This window comes from Mastigoproctus giganteus, chromosome 12 (assembly GCF_048544385.1).
Source record: "Mastigoproctus giganteus isolate SK-2022 chromosome 12, ASM4854438v1, whole genome shotgun sequence".
NCBI classification, from domain to species: Eukaryota; Metazoa; Arthropoda; class Arachnida; order Uropygi; family Thelyphonidae; genus Mastigoproctus; species Mastigoproctus giganteus.
In genome coordinates, this window is record NC_143586.1 from 99043438 (window position 1) to 99059096 (window position 15659).

The window sequence follows — 15659 nt, forward strand, 5'->3', positions numbered from 1 at the left end:
CTGAAAATATTAGTAATTCTTTGAAATCCCATTAACATATGAAAAAATAAAGTTCAGCTTTTATATATATATGTATATATATATATATATATAGGGTGATTCACTACCAGTGCTTCAAACTTGCAGGAGGTGTAGGGGGCACAAAGACGAATCGGAATCACATAGCATTTGTAGGGTCCGAAATGCCTTCGTCATGCGGTAGAGGACGTTGAATGGGAGGTCGCATGAACAGCGACCCCGCTGGAAGTCAGCATTTGCGAACCGTTTCTGTTGAAGAAACCAAGTAGCAAAAGTCCTCCGGAGTGGATAATCCGCAGGCTCCAATGATTGGATGCGTTGCAGATGGTATGAACTCATTTGGTTTGTTGACAGTATCCTCCATACAGTGGATTGGGAAATACCCAATCGTTGGCCTATCGCTCGAGTACTCGTACTCGGATTGCCTTCTGCAAGACATAGGACATTCTCCTCATTGTCTGGCGTCCTCGTCATTCACTCTCGATTCATGGTACCTCTCATGAAACAACCAGTCTCACGTAACCTTCTGTGCACACGTGTGAAAATCATATGATGAGGAGCATGCCTGTGCGGGAAATGTTCCTGGTACAGGCGCAGAGCAGCGTGCTCATCACAGTCCGCAGCTCCATACGCGAGGTGCATGTCGGCCAGTTCAACGTTTGAATACTCGTCCATCCTACTGCCTCAGGAACCGGTTCACAAATGCTGACTTCCAGCGAGATCGCTGTTCACGCGATCCCGCTGGAAGTTCAACATCCTCTACCGTATGACGAAGGCATTTCGGACCCTGCAATGCTATGTGATTCTGATTCGTCTTTGTGCCCCCTACACCTCCTGCAAGTTTGTAGCACTGATAGTGAATCACCCTGTACATGTGTGTGTATATATATATATATCATAAACCAGAATTTTATCTTTAGGCCATTTTTAATCTATGGAAATTTGTTAAGTAGATAATATACAAGAAATATTTGAAAAGTTCATGGCCTGAGTATGAGGGGTTTCTTTGAAGAGTCTGGTAACGCGTTACCCTTTCAAATAAATTCACTTTTGCCATCGAAGCTGCAATGCATTGATTCCAGCTGCAAAGAAAGTTTTCTCTTAGGCATAACAGGAATGCATCTACTGCAGCAGTACTGTCACTCACTATCAATGGGAAAATGGATGCTAGCCAGGTATTTTTTTCAAATTAGGAAATAGGTGATTCTGATGGTGCTAGATCTGAAAAATATGGGGGATGACAAACTCACAAGTAAGTGTATTGCCCTGATGTAACAAGCCTCCTCCTTTGCTGAGTTTTCCTTTTCATTTGGCTGGTGTTTTTCAGGCTCCTCACAAGGTCTGCATGATATGCCCTTGTGACTGCTGGTCTTTCTGAAGTTAATCCACTAGCAACACTCCATCCCATAAAACTGATGCCATTGCCTTGCCGGAAGAAGGAATCAACCTAGCTTTTGTTGGAGGGAGAAAAGAGCTGTTTCCACTGTTTGGACTGCTCCTTTGGCTCTGGTGAAAATGATGGATCCATGGTCGCAAACCTTGCAAGAAAATTTTCTGGATCTACATGAAAATGATGCAAATGTTCACTTGACAATTCTTGTGCTTTTTTGATCTGCTATCAATAATTTTAGCACCCATCATGCTGACACCATTTTCACAGTGATAACTTCTGTTATGTGGTATACATGTTCAGATCAAATGCCCAAGACACTGGCAATGTACCAAAACTGTCAATGATCAATCACTCATCACTAAATCATGCACACTGTCAACAACTTCTGGAGTGATGGATGTTGCGAGTCTTCCATAGCATGGGTCATCTTCCAGGCTCTTCACCTCGTTTAAATTCTGCTGCCCACTTCTTAATCACAGAACAGGAAGGGTATCTCCCCCAATGTTGTGATCATATCCTCAGGAATTGCCTTTCGTATTAGTCCCTTTTTCCCCAAAATATTGGATGACCACAATTTTGTCCACCTTTCCTCGTTCACACAACTTTCATTGACTTCAGAACCTGTAATTAAAAAAAAGATGTTATCTAAACTGCGTGAAACTTGGTAGGTTACTATTTGAAGTGTTATACATTAAGTGCAGAAATTTGTAACACTGTACCACTACCTTTTCATACTCAGGCCATGAACGTTTCAAACGTTCCCTAGTACCTTCAGCAAGGTTCCTGAAGGCATTTTATTAAGTGATGACAAGCTTTTAATAGTTTTGTTGTGTAAAAGGATAAAAACCCTTGGGGATACCCTAGTTGTTTCATTTCTCACCGACAATAAAGTGTATACAATAACAATTTCTTCTTCAACCCTTCAAAGTACAGTCAGTGTTACTGGTTCTCTAGGCTCTTAAGATCACAACTTGGTAAAGGGCTCTTCTCCAGTGGAGCCTCTCTCTCTCTCTCTCTCTCTCTCTCTCTCTCTCTCTCTCTCTCTCTCTCTCTCTCTCTCTCTCTCTCTCTCTCACACACACACACACATGGCCATTCTCAGCCTTGTGTTGTTTGGTATTATGTGAATGTGATTAATCGGCATGATTTCTTTTCTTTTTTTCCTTGGTTGAATTGCTATTTTAGATCTTCTGATCACAAAGTTTGCTCAGATGATGTCAGTGAAATTAATTTTCTAGGGATCAAATCCATTATTCCACATTCCATCCTAAAATTTCATTCCTTATATAAACTTTGGTTTTCCAATTTATGCATTTAGGCTGCTCAAATAAGAATGTAGCATATCACAATTCCTTGTATCCAAATCTCCAGCTTCATTTTCTGCCTGCACTAAAGCTTGCAACAATTGAAAAGCAGTTGTTATTCAGTCCAAGCTCAATTTTGACTTTGGGCTGATTAATAATTACAATCATTTCAGTGAAATATTTAAATATTGCTTCTTTTCCAACTGATAGTTATGCATTCTGGTCTCTTTCCAAAACTATTAGCCTGCAACTTCTGTCCATCATTGCTGCCACCTCTATGACAGCCAGCTGGTTCTGTTATTCTCAACTAAAGACAAAACCGACAACTCTTATCTCAGTGATCTTGGTAAACCAACTCCTGTTATACTCAACACACTCCACTTTGTGCATCCTGTGGTCTTCTATCTGAAGAATGTTAGAAAAATTCTGAACACCCTTGTTGCCAAGAAAGCTCCAGGTCCCAGTGGCATTTCTCATTCTCAAAACTTGTGCTCCTAAGTTTGCTTCTCTTCTGTGTCACCTTTTTTTAATTTTCTAATTCCACTGGTATTTTTTCTTATGCTTGTAAATCTGCTGATATCCCACAAGTTTCTAAAATGGGTGACAAATCCCTCCATTCCAATTATTGCCCCACTTCATTTATCTCTATGCTTTCCAAAGTAATTGGAGAAATCCATTAACTGCCAACAACTCAAACTATCTCAACCTTCAATCTTATTATACTACTCAGCATTTTGAAAAAAATTCAATGATATTTTCTCTAAAAAGGTGTTTCTGAATCATTTTCTAATGCTGATTTCAAAAATGACTTCTGTTTGTTTTCAAATTTTTATTAATTTTGGTAGAACTTGTGCACTGAAATTATAACAAAATGATACTTTTACTAAACTTTTATATTTAAATACATGATGAAAACACTGTTAAAAAGTGCACTGTGGTAAAAAGTCCACTAAACACTCGCTTCTCATTTAATGGGTCATAATGGGTATAGAGACAAAGTTTAATTCCTCTGATTTTTTTGTAGCTCCTACTTTAAAGTCCCTCTTCAGCAACCAACAATAGTCATTGTGTTGACATTCTACCTCCCCCAAGTACCTCATCTCCATGTCTTTAATGTCCTGGTGAAACCTCTTGCCCTGTTCCTCACTAGCACTTCCTAGATTTTCTGGTAAATAGTCTATGTGGGAGTGTAAAAAATGTACCTTGACACTCACATTGCAGCCCACTTTCTTTAAAATTGCCAACATATTTTCAGCTATATTCTTGCAGTCTGGATCCTTGTTTGTTCCTTTAGAAGTTCTCAACTTTAGACCTGAAGGTAATCTGTGCCTGCTTTTCTCTCCTATTCATAGTTCCCTCAGTTTGCAAATTTGAGGTCCAACAAAAATACCTTGTTTTAGCTTCTCTTGGATGACTGATGGGAATTTAGTACAAAGGTAGTTGAAGCAGGGACCTTCCTGATATAAAGCTTCTACAAACTGTTTCATAAAACCCAGTTTGATGTGTATAAGTGGAAGGAAGACAGGTTTGGAGGTCTACCAGTGGTTTATGAACTACTGTATGTTCTTTGATCCAGGCAATGAACTGTCCCTCTTTTGACAAATCTTGAGATCTCAGTGCTATCTCCTTGCCCAACTGTCCCACTGATACAAAAAGCAAGGCACTTTTGTACAGCCAGATTTCTGTCCAAGTAACATGGCAGAGTTGGTGTGGGGGAAACCCTTGTGCCACTTGACAATCAACACTATACACTATGTCCAAGCAACATACCTATCACTTTAAAGTCAGCACAGATCAACCAACCTTTTCCTCATACTTAATGTTTGTAAACAACTTATTCAAATTATATGTTTCTTTCAAATGCACAGAGTGAGCTACTGGAATTGACCCATGTTTATTTCCATTGTGGAGCAACACACCTTTGAGACTCCTCTTGAATGGTAGTACTAGTCTTTGTTGACTAGTACTACCATTAATAAAAAGTCTCCACTGTGTAGGATTGTAACTAATTCCTAAATGCAAAAAACCACAGAATCACCTTTCTGCAAAAAACCACAGAATCATCCTTAGAAAAGTAGGGGACTAGTTCTCATTCTCTGTGTCTGTACTGTGAGAAAAATGTCCCACGTGCTAGATTTTTTGACTGAAGTCTAGAAAATTAGTTCTGCAGACTGCTTTGGTAAATTTAAATCTCTTACCAGATCATTGAGTTCATTCTGTGGAAACACAATGTTTCCAGGCATGTAGACTTCAGTTTCATCTTCAGAAACTTCACTTTAAGCACGCTCTGCTGCTACATTCTCCAATATAAGTGCAGGGCATGGAATCGGCAGGTTATCTCCATGTGGGACTGGTCTAATGGGATATTAGGATACACAATGCTCTTCTTACTCTTTGCATTGTAACCTTCTACATTAACTAAACAAAAGTAACAGTCATCACAGTGATTTGTAGACTCCTGCAAAATCATGGGAATTGCAAATGGCACAGCCTTCTTTTTGCAATTTTTCCACAATTTCAATGCTTCAACACAGGTTCAGCAAACTTTATGTGGATCCCCTTGTTTGTATTGCCGACTGAGTTTCACTCCAAAATAAACACAACACACATTTTTTACAAATTCTGTAATATCTTTTCTTTGCTTAAGGACTAAATAAATATAACAAAATAAGTTTGGGATTGTTTTCTTGCATGAAGACATTTTACTCACTTTTCAGCACAAGTTTGACATAATGATAACCTCAAAAATAAATTTAGCTCACACTGATAAACACTACTGCATGGAACTCTCAAGGTTAAGAAACAAATGGCAGAAGGCAATGTTGCCAACGTGTGAAGATTTAGTTACAAATTCTCCTAACTTAATACATTCAATAATACAAGTCATGAAATCAACTTAAGTGATTTGTGAATAAATGGTAAGTGATAGAAAAAAAAATGAATAAAATTTCTACAATCAGTGTAAAAAAAAAAACTGAGTTAAAAGCAGCTATTATTTTACAAACATCGAAAACCATTCAGAGTGGTGTTATCAGTATGAATTCCACAGTGTTGATCCACTGGTGATAGACTGGTTTATGTTAATCATCTTTAGACAAAAATAGCAGAAAAATTAGGTAAACTTTAAGGAGTTATTCTTGACATTTCTAAGACTTTTTATTGAGGTTGTCATAAAAGTCTTCGAAATAAGCTCCTGTCCTGTGGCCTGCTGACTGTTTTTTTAATTGGGTATTCCAGATTTCTCTCTGAATGCTTGCTGTGAGTAATGGTAGACATCTATTCTAACTTCTATTCTAATGGTATTCTAACTTCTCCACTAATGCTGATGTTCTCCAAGGTTCAATTCTTTCTCCCACTGTTTTTTCTGTATATATTAATGACAAACAGTCTGAACTTCTCGAATATCCACAACAACCAATTCCTCAAATACTGATATCTGGGCATTTCTCGAGTGGGAATTAAAAGGAAAATTTAGTTGACTTTAATCATTCCACTCCTATGCTTATCTTCAATGACACTCAAATTTCTAGACATGCTTGCATGTCTCCATTGGAGATCATTCTGACTTCTATAAGCACATCACAAATATTGCTTCCTCTCCATAAAGAAAACTCTCATTGTTATTCTTCTAATACATGTAATCAGATCTCAAATCTGGGCTAGTTCCCCGAAAATCTGTCTGCAGCTTCTTGATCCCATTCAAAAGAGTGCAATAACATTAATTAATGACCCATCTCTCATGAAATCTCTCCACTTACAAAAGGCATGTAGCAGCAGAATGTCTGTGAGACATTCTGCTTCTAAATGCCTTTACTGTTGATACTTCCATTGGCACGGTTCTTCTGAATCTGTATCTGTAATCCCCCCTCCATCCAAACCTGTCTGAATAAGTTCCACAAACAGTCAGCATTCCAGTCACTATCCAACCCCAAACTTACCAAGCCACCTTTTTCTTCCTCGTTTATCCCTTCTACTTCTGTTTACAGTGCTCGGATGGAAGGAAGTTTCAAATTTTTATTAATTTTGGTGGAATTTGCACTGAAATTATAAAAAATGCTACTTTTACTAGACTTTTATATTTAAATACTGAATTTAAATATAAAAGTTCTTCCTTTACATATATTTCCTGAAACTACACACTACAGAAATTCAAGCTTCATATCAACCAACCCAGACATGCTACTAAGTACTACAGATTCGAATACCTTTAGTGTTTGGGAGATTTCATAAAAGTAAAATAAAATAAAAAAAATAGTATTTAAGAAAAAGAAGCAAAAATTAACTTTGCTTGTAATTTAGATTGCAGCTCAAGTTTAAGAAATCAAATGGTCAGTTTTATTTAGTTATTGAGGCTCTTTGTTTTCTGATTGTATCAATCTGTCATTTCATACTAATAAATTAATTAAATATTTCATATGATAAAGTGTCTTTTATTAAAGTTTCTTGCTTATAACACAGCAACTTTTCATTAAAGAGAAGAGCCAATTATCCCTTATTAGCAGGCAATATTTTGAAATTTGTCTTTCATCTCTTCACCACTTAATTATATGGAACCAACTGATCATGTTACCAACAGCAAATTCTAAATGGGAAGCATTCAAAGAATTAATCTTGGAAGCTACTAGGCTCTTCATACCAACTAAGAAATATTGTTCAAGGTTTAGGCATAAATGGATGTCAGATGAACTAATGAGATGTGTGGCAGAGAAGAAAAATGCATGGGATGCATATAAATTTATCAGGTAACACATAAGACTTTGGTAGATATAAGCTAGTCTGTAATCAAGTCACAAAGGAGGTTAGGCAAGCGAAGGCAGATTATGAGAAATCTTTGGCAAAGGATGCAAAGAAAAACAGCAAAGACTTCTTTACTTATGTAAACTCTAAAAGGGGATGAATCAGATTGGTCCACTTGATATCGACAGTTTGTTGATAAACCTAAGGTAGCTGACAAACTGAATGACTATTTTGCATCTACATTCACACATGAGCCTGTAGGGAAGTGAAGGCCAGAAGCTTATCAAAATCTAGCAGGGTGCTAAATGATTTCGTAATAACTGAGAGCAGAGTGGAGGAGAAATTGTTGTAAGAAAGGCACCTGGGGTGGATGGGATCTATCCAGTTATATTAAAGGAGGCAGCAAAGGAAGTAAGAAAATCCTTAACCATAATTATGAAAGCTTCCTTGGACTCAGGGGAGGTCCCCATGGACCCCATTATTTGCACTCAATGGAGATGTGCAAATGTGTCCCCAATTCACAAAGTGTGACACGAATAATTACAGACCTATTAGTTTAATTACTATTCCGGGGAAAATAATGGAGTCACTGATTAAAGAAGCACTGCAGTAATAATTCAGACACAGCATGGGTTTTTTAAGTGGAAGTCTTGTCTGACAAATTTGATTGGATAGTATGATGTGACTACAAAGTAACTGGATGCAAAAAATTATTTTGATATCATATACTTGGATTTTAGGAAAGCTTTTGATACTGTTGCACATGGAAGACTACTATACAGATAGGAGCAGTATGGCATTAAGTGCAAGTTGCTACAATGGATAAAAGGATGGTTGAGTGAGGGAAGACAGAGAGTGATAATCAAGGGACACTGCTCTTCATGGATTAATGTTATTAGCAGAGTCCCCCAGGGTTCTGTGGGACTGCGTTGGCCCCAGCGTTGTTTCTGTATTTCTCAATGATATTGATGAAGGTATATCAGGGTTAATATCTAAGTTTACAAACAATACGGTTGGTAGTTGTTAATGGCAGTATTGATAGTATACTACTGCAACAGGATCTGTAAAAGTTAGGCAGATGGGCTGAGAGGTGGCAACTAAAGTTTAACACTGACAAATGTAAAGTACAGCATATGGGTAGCAGTAACCACAGAGTATCATATGAACTATGTGGTACTACACTCAAGCTGGTAGAGAATGAAAAGGACCTGGGGTAATTGTGCAGCCAGATATGAAGTTTTCCGAGCAGTACAGATGGTCCGCAAGAGTTGCTCATGGTGTCTTGTCAGTGACACCATGGTATACAGGAATTTTTCTAGCAGTGATAAGGAGGTCATTATCCTCTTGTATAAGGCAATGGTCAGGCCACACCTTGAGTACTGCAAATGGGGCTGGAGGCCTCATTTTAGGATGGATGTAGAGCTACTGGAACGAGTATAGAGAAGGGCAATGAATTTGGTGAGTGGAACAAAGGGTTTCTGTTACCAAGAAAGACTTAAGTTCTGCTAATTGCAGAACTTAAGTCTTTCTGGAGACTAGGCACTTGTGAGGTGATCTATTTGTCGTTATTATGGTCTTGAGTGGTTTGAGCAAGCTCAATGCTGATGGGATTATTTCCCTTGCTCAGGAAAGACAATTGTAGAATAGATGGCAGGTGGTTGATAGTTGGAACAAACTTCGATCTGTTGTAGTGGAGGTTGAAAACTTAAATAAGTTCAAGGCAGAACTAAACAAGCATTTGGAGTGAATGGATGAGTGAAACGAGAAGGTTTTCTTTTCTTTGTTTTTTTTTTTTTTTTTGGCTGATGCTATATAAGCTTGCTTTTTTTGCATGTCTCTACTAATGCTAATTCTGGAATAAAGGATGAAATCCTTTATTCTACATTCAGCTTTAAAATCTGGACCTTGGTTTTCCAATAAATACTAATGCTAAAATGGAAGACAAAACTACACTGTCATACCTGCCAACTTTTGTGAATTTCAGTCAAGTATGTTAAGTTTTACAAATGTGCTTACCTGTTTTCGAACTACACTCTTAATAAAAACTGAAGTCAATCAGTATAATATTTATAAATAATATTCACAGTAAAATATTTTAAAACTTCTAAAGAGTTTCCTTCAAAACTCTTTAGAAGTGAAGATTTCTGAAGGAAACTTAAATCACAAAAATGGTAATTTTATTTGAAAAAAAAAAATAAGAAACATAATTTTGCAGCAAAACTTTTGGTTGAAAGAAATCAAAATTAAATTCAGCAGTCATTTGTACCAAGCACATATTGATGGCCTGTCTAATTGGTTTTAGTTTTCTTTACTGCTCCACGAATAAATATTTCTAGATAAATAGAGAATGTGTATATTTTAATTTCTTTTATTCTTTATTTTGCATATGAAGCCATTTTTTGTTTTGTGAAGAGCAGGTTAGTTACTTTTTTTTTACCTCAAATGCAAAAAATAATACTCCAGAACAGAAAGATATTTCTTTTGTGTACATTTCTGTTGTTTTTTTTTTTTTGCATTTTTTGCATTTTTTGCAGAAAAATATGCAAGGTGTTTGCATTTTGTAGTTTCTGCCAATACAACATTAATATTGCATATGATGGAAAACATATTACTTCTCTTTACTGTAAACTAGAACATCTTTATTTCTTTTACTAGGCAACGAAATTTAAAAAAAATTTCTAGCTGAAATGAAAGTGGGTAATTACATCTAATAATTTATATTGTGATTTTAAAACTGGAATTGAAAATTTTATATTAAATCAGCTTTGAGCTTTACCATATTTGTACTACTGTTATGTGTTATGAAAGGCTAATTTAGGGATTTATGAAAATATATAACCATGATTTATGAGAGAAATAAGCATACAACCCTTCCAAGTACACAGACGAGGTGAGTGGTCCTCTAGGCACTTCAGATCACAACTTGATGATAGTCCCTTGTCCAGTGGAGCCTTTCTCTCTTTGTCATTCTCATGTTGTTTGGCATTGTGAATGCATCTGCACACTTTCTATTCTTCTTTTCCTTGGTTGGATTACTGTTTTAAGTCTTATGATCTTAATGTTTGCTCAGATCATATCAGCAAAATTATTCTTGTAAGGATGAAATCCTTTATTCCACATTCAACCTTAATATCTGAATCTTGGTTTTCCAATAAATATGCTAAGGCTGTTCAAGATAAGAATTGTTGCATATTGCAATTGGCTTGCATCCAAATCTCCAGGATCATTTTCTGCTTACTACTCATACTTTCTTTGGTTAAATGTGTAACCAGACTTGCAGAACACTGGAAATTCATGAAGAATCGCTACTGATAATCAGATCAAGAGTATTACTCCCTCTGGTTGCCTTCCGAACATGCTGCTGTAGAAAACAGTCATCCAAAAAAGCCTTGCTAGTATGTGAGTGACCAACCACAAGTTCCAATCAATATCTGTGAAATTAAAATCCCCCATTATACGACAATCTAATTTACTGGCCCACTCTATTTCTCTGTACAGCCGTTCATTATAATCATCAGTCATTAGGCCTAAAGCACACTCCTACTCCCAATTTTGCTTTCCCAGTGCTTATGTCACACCGAACTGACTCAACACTGCACTGTTCACCCATGTCAACTGGATGCATTTCCTTAGATTTTGAGTTTCTTAACTAATAGCATAATCCCTCCATTCCTATCCTGCTATTCTTCCTGTACACATTGCACTCCCCAAATTCCAGTTCTCCATTCCTTATATCTGTGTGACACCACGTCTCTGATATCCCAACAATACCCACCTTTGATGTCTTGACCAACACTTCAAATTCATCAAATTTATTTACTATACTTCTAGCATTGGTATCCATGCAAGTATACATGTACCTATTCTTATTATTAGTTACCCTAACACATCCCATATACCCACCTGTTTCATGATGACTGCCATCAGTCCCTGAAACCCCCAACACCCCTCGCTCCACACCGCTGCTTATTCTAATAGCAGTAGTGCAAGAATCACTTTCACCTCTGCCGGCGGTTACTGTTAATTGATTAGTCAGTGTATTCCCCCCCCCACAGTCTAGCAGTTTTCCGACCCACATAACACTACCTCGAAAGCATCAGCAAATATTCTTGCACCCTTTCTATTTAAGTATATCCCATCCCTATAGAAGCAGTCTCTCCAGTTAACAAGTACAGATAAGTTGAAAAAAATTCTACCCCATGAGCCTTGCACATTCTCTGCAGAGCCGAATAGATTGACAAGGCTTTCATCATATACTCCCTCCTATCATATCTAGGCAGAATTGCAGACACCTTCAAATTCAACCCTAACTAGCAGCTTTTTTTCAACATTGATCTGTACTTTTAAAGTAATTCTGCCATTCTCCTACTCATAATATCATTGGTGCCAATGTATACAACAATATCACCTTTTGTGCCCTTAAAAGATGATATTTGCTCTACAGCGTCATCAACTTTTGCCCCTGGCAGACATACTCTGGTTCTGTTCCACCTATCCTTTTTGCACAATATATTCCCCATTTCCCTGACAATAGAGTCACTGACAACAACTGGTTCCTGTGGGACCAGCACATTCTATCTTGGGGATTGCCACTGTGTTGCCTGCTGTTCAAATGCAAGCTCTGGCATTGATGTGGGCAGCTGAGAGCTTGATGGGCCCCTTCAATTTAAGTTCTTCAAGGGCATCTACCCTGTTCTTCAAGCTCTCATTTCTTCACACTCCTGATATGCTGATACATGCATGCATGTTATCCTCACTTGTGCAGAAAACCTTTTCACCTTGGTTTTAATAAAGCAATTTGCTTCTTTTAAATGTTATGCCAACAGTAAAAATCTGAATATAATTCTTCACACCAACATATCTCACATTCTTGTCCTGAGGTCATTAATTCTAGGTATGTTATGTGTAAATTTATTTTACCAATGGTTTTCAAATCTTCCACTTCCTTATTTGAAATTGGGAAATTGAATATTACAGCAGAATAGTATACTAAACCAGAACTCGAAATCGAATATTAAACCAGAACAATGAGTCTCACTTAGTCAGATTGATCATTCTGGTTTAGTATTCAATGGCATTTCTACTGGCAAGTAGAAATGCCATTGAATACTAAACCAGAAATGTCAAGGAATACTAAACCAGAAATGTCAAGGAATACTAAACCAGAAATGTCAAGGAATACTAAACCAGTATTCCTTGGCATTTCTACTGCCAAGGTTGGTGACAGTCTAAAACGACAGAAGATTCTATTCTTTTACTCAGTGAGGAAATACATTATGGCTTCATGGTGTGCAAGTTTACCATTAAAAAAGATGTTCTTATAAATGCTGAGTTAACACAAATTTCATCAGTTGTTAGCACGTCTGTTTAAAATTTGAAATTTTTAATGGATAAGTTTCTAGTACTTTTTTGATGTCATTAAAGATTAAAAAAAAAAATTGATATAGCAGCAGATGTTTTGCAGCATCAGTTCAGTTATGAAGACAGAAAGAATTGATTGATGTACAGTGGTTCTTGGTTGGGGAACTAACAAGTGCACACAGAAGTTTGAAATATAACAAATTATCTCGAATCATGCTTATCATTTAACAATTACTTGTAGCAGCACTAAGTGTGAGAGAATATTCAACCAAGTTAGAAAAACAAAAACTGAGTTAAGGTCTTCTTTTTCTGGTAAACTTTGAAAACAGGTCAGATAGCAAGGGCATTATTATAAACAAAACTTTTACTCAACATTTCTGAAGAGGGCAAAGTCTGCAGTAGTATCTTTCATGAAAAAATGTATTTGATATCCAAAATAATATCCAAATAGAAATCCACATACAGAAAAATAATGCCAAGCTAATGTTTAAAGGCATACTACTGTTAAACAGTCCTATAGATGTGTTTTTATATAAAATGTGTATTTTACCAGTAATTGATGTTAACTTTAAAAAAAACCTCCACTTTTTCTGAAAGTATCAACTGCTTCCCTGCTATTTTGGCCAAAAACTTCCTGTTTTCCTCCTGCTTACAAATGTCTGATCTCAAGGGTTTGGAACAAAAGTTGGTAGCTATGGATTAAAATTAAAAGTGGTGGAGAAAACATCTGTGCAACTTATGATCTGTAGACTATTAATAATAAATAGATTCTAAAAATTTTTTATTGTTTTTGGTAGTTTTAGTTAGGTTAGTGCTCTTAGTTCAGATATTTCAAAGTGGATTTTCGGAGATATTCAGCAGCTCAAGTTTTCGTAGTTTTCTAGTACATTAAACATTAGCATCTCAAAGTTTTATGTTTCATACATATATTATTACTTCATTTTAATACAGAATTTTAATTCACAAATCTCCTTTACAAACCAAAACATTGTGTGAATAGGATATATGATAGAAACCTGAATCCACTTCCAGACAATAGGAGGCATCTTCAAATTTTTATTCACCAACCAAAAAATGTGCTTGCGGCAGTAGATAGTAACAAAATTGAAAACTCTAATCATGGTGCTTCCTTGAACCAGCTCTACTTTGCCCTCACTGACTTTTGTTTGGCCACCACAGGTATGAGGTTTCCATATCTGAACGCAGTATTCCAAATGTGGTCTTATAATTGCCTTATACAGTGGGATTATGACTTCCCAATCTCTATAGGATGACATTCGATAAATCGTCAATAGGACCCCATGTATTTTCCTGGCTGCCTGTTTACACTGTTCAGAAAACTTCATCTCTGCCTGTATGCTAACTACCAGATCCCTTTCTTTCTCTGCTAATTTATTTTGGGGTTGCTCTTCCCCAAATGTAAGACCTTACATTTTGCTGCATTAAAACTTATAAAACCTGCTGCCACTTTTTTGACCATTCCTGAAGCTTGTTCAATTCATCCTGATTGCTTGGCACTGATCATTAATGACTCTACCAATCTTTACATCATCTGCAGATTTTGACATCGTTCCTTCTATCCCTTCATCTGTCATTTGTGAAAATAAGAAACAACAGTGGTCCAAGAGCCAATCCTTGAGGGACCCCACTCATGACGTTACACCAATCCGAAGAATATCCCTCTGCATATAACCCTCTACATTATATAACCCTCTACTCTATAACCCTCTGCATTCTGCCCTGCAGCTACCAAACAATCCATCTTTGAATAAACCAGTAATCCCAGCCTGATCAAGCTTATACAGTTAACCTCTCATGAGAGACCGAGTCAAATGCTTTGCTAAAATCCAAATAAACTATGTTGAAATTATTCCCTAAATGCAGCTCATGAGTAACTGTGTCAAAATAGCCTATTAAGTTAAACATGATTTTTTCTTAACAAAACCATATTGCATGTCCTTCAGAATGCCATATCTATCTAAATATTCCCGGATTTCACTAAACCATTGCATCTAAGATTTTTCCTACCACTGAAATCAGACTAACTGGTCTGTAGTTCACCTCTAGAACTGCCTTTATGTATTGGTGATATGTTGGCACTTCTCCAATCCAAAGGAATCCCCCACCTCCAGAGTCCAAAGATGCCCTCATAATTAACATCAATGGTTCGATACAGTCCCTGGAAGTCTCCCTCCAAACAACCGAGTGCAGTGGACACCCGCTTTATGATTGGTTCACTGTACGATCAAATCACTTTATGATGGACTCTCCATAATAACATATTGTTCACTATACGATATGTAGTAAGTGTTGGTCGTTGTGATCATGTTTGTGAATTGATTTTTAATTAAAAAGCAGTTCTAAAGCAAAAATAGGAGGATTATTATCCACAGGCTATAAAAGTAGATATAAAGCACAAATTTTTACTTTATTACCTTACCAATTAACAAAATTAAATGATACGTGAAAATCGAAAGAATACTTTCCACAGGTTACAAAATTAAAAATAAATTTACGCTTATGTACATACTGTAATATATACATATCAACTAATTGATATTTCTTTTCATTTTTTTTTTTTTTGTAAAATTTAAAACAAAAAAGATAAGCAATCAATAACAAAGAATACGGCACACACAAATTGCAACTAACACAATACACACAAGTGAGATATGGAGTAACAAGTTTGCAAAGCTGAAAAAATTGGAATGAATAGAAGATTCCGAAATTTTATTTTTTTTTATATGATTGAAGATTTCATGGAAGGGGAAAGACATTTCGCCATAATAATGTATGTAAAAATCGACACAATTCCATCTATCGGTGTTATTGCAAATGCAATACGA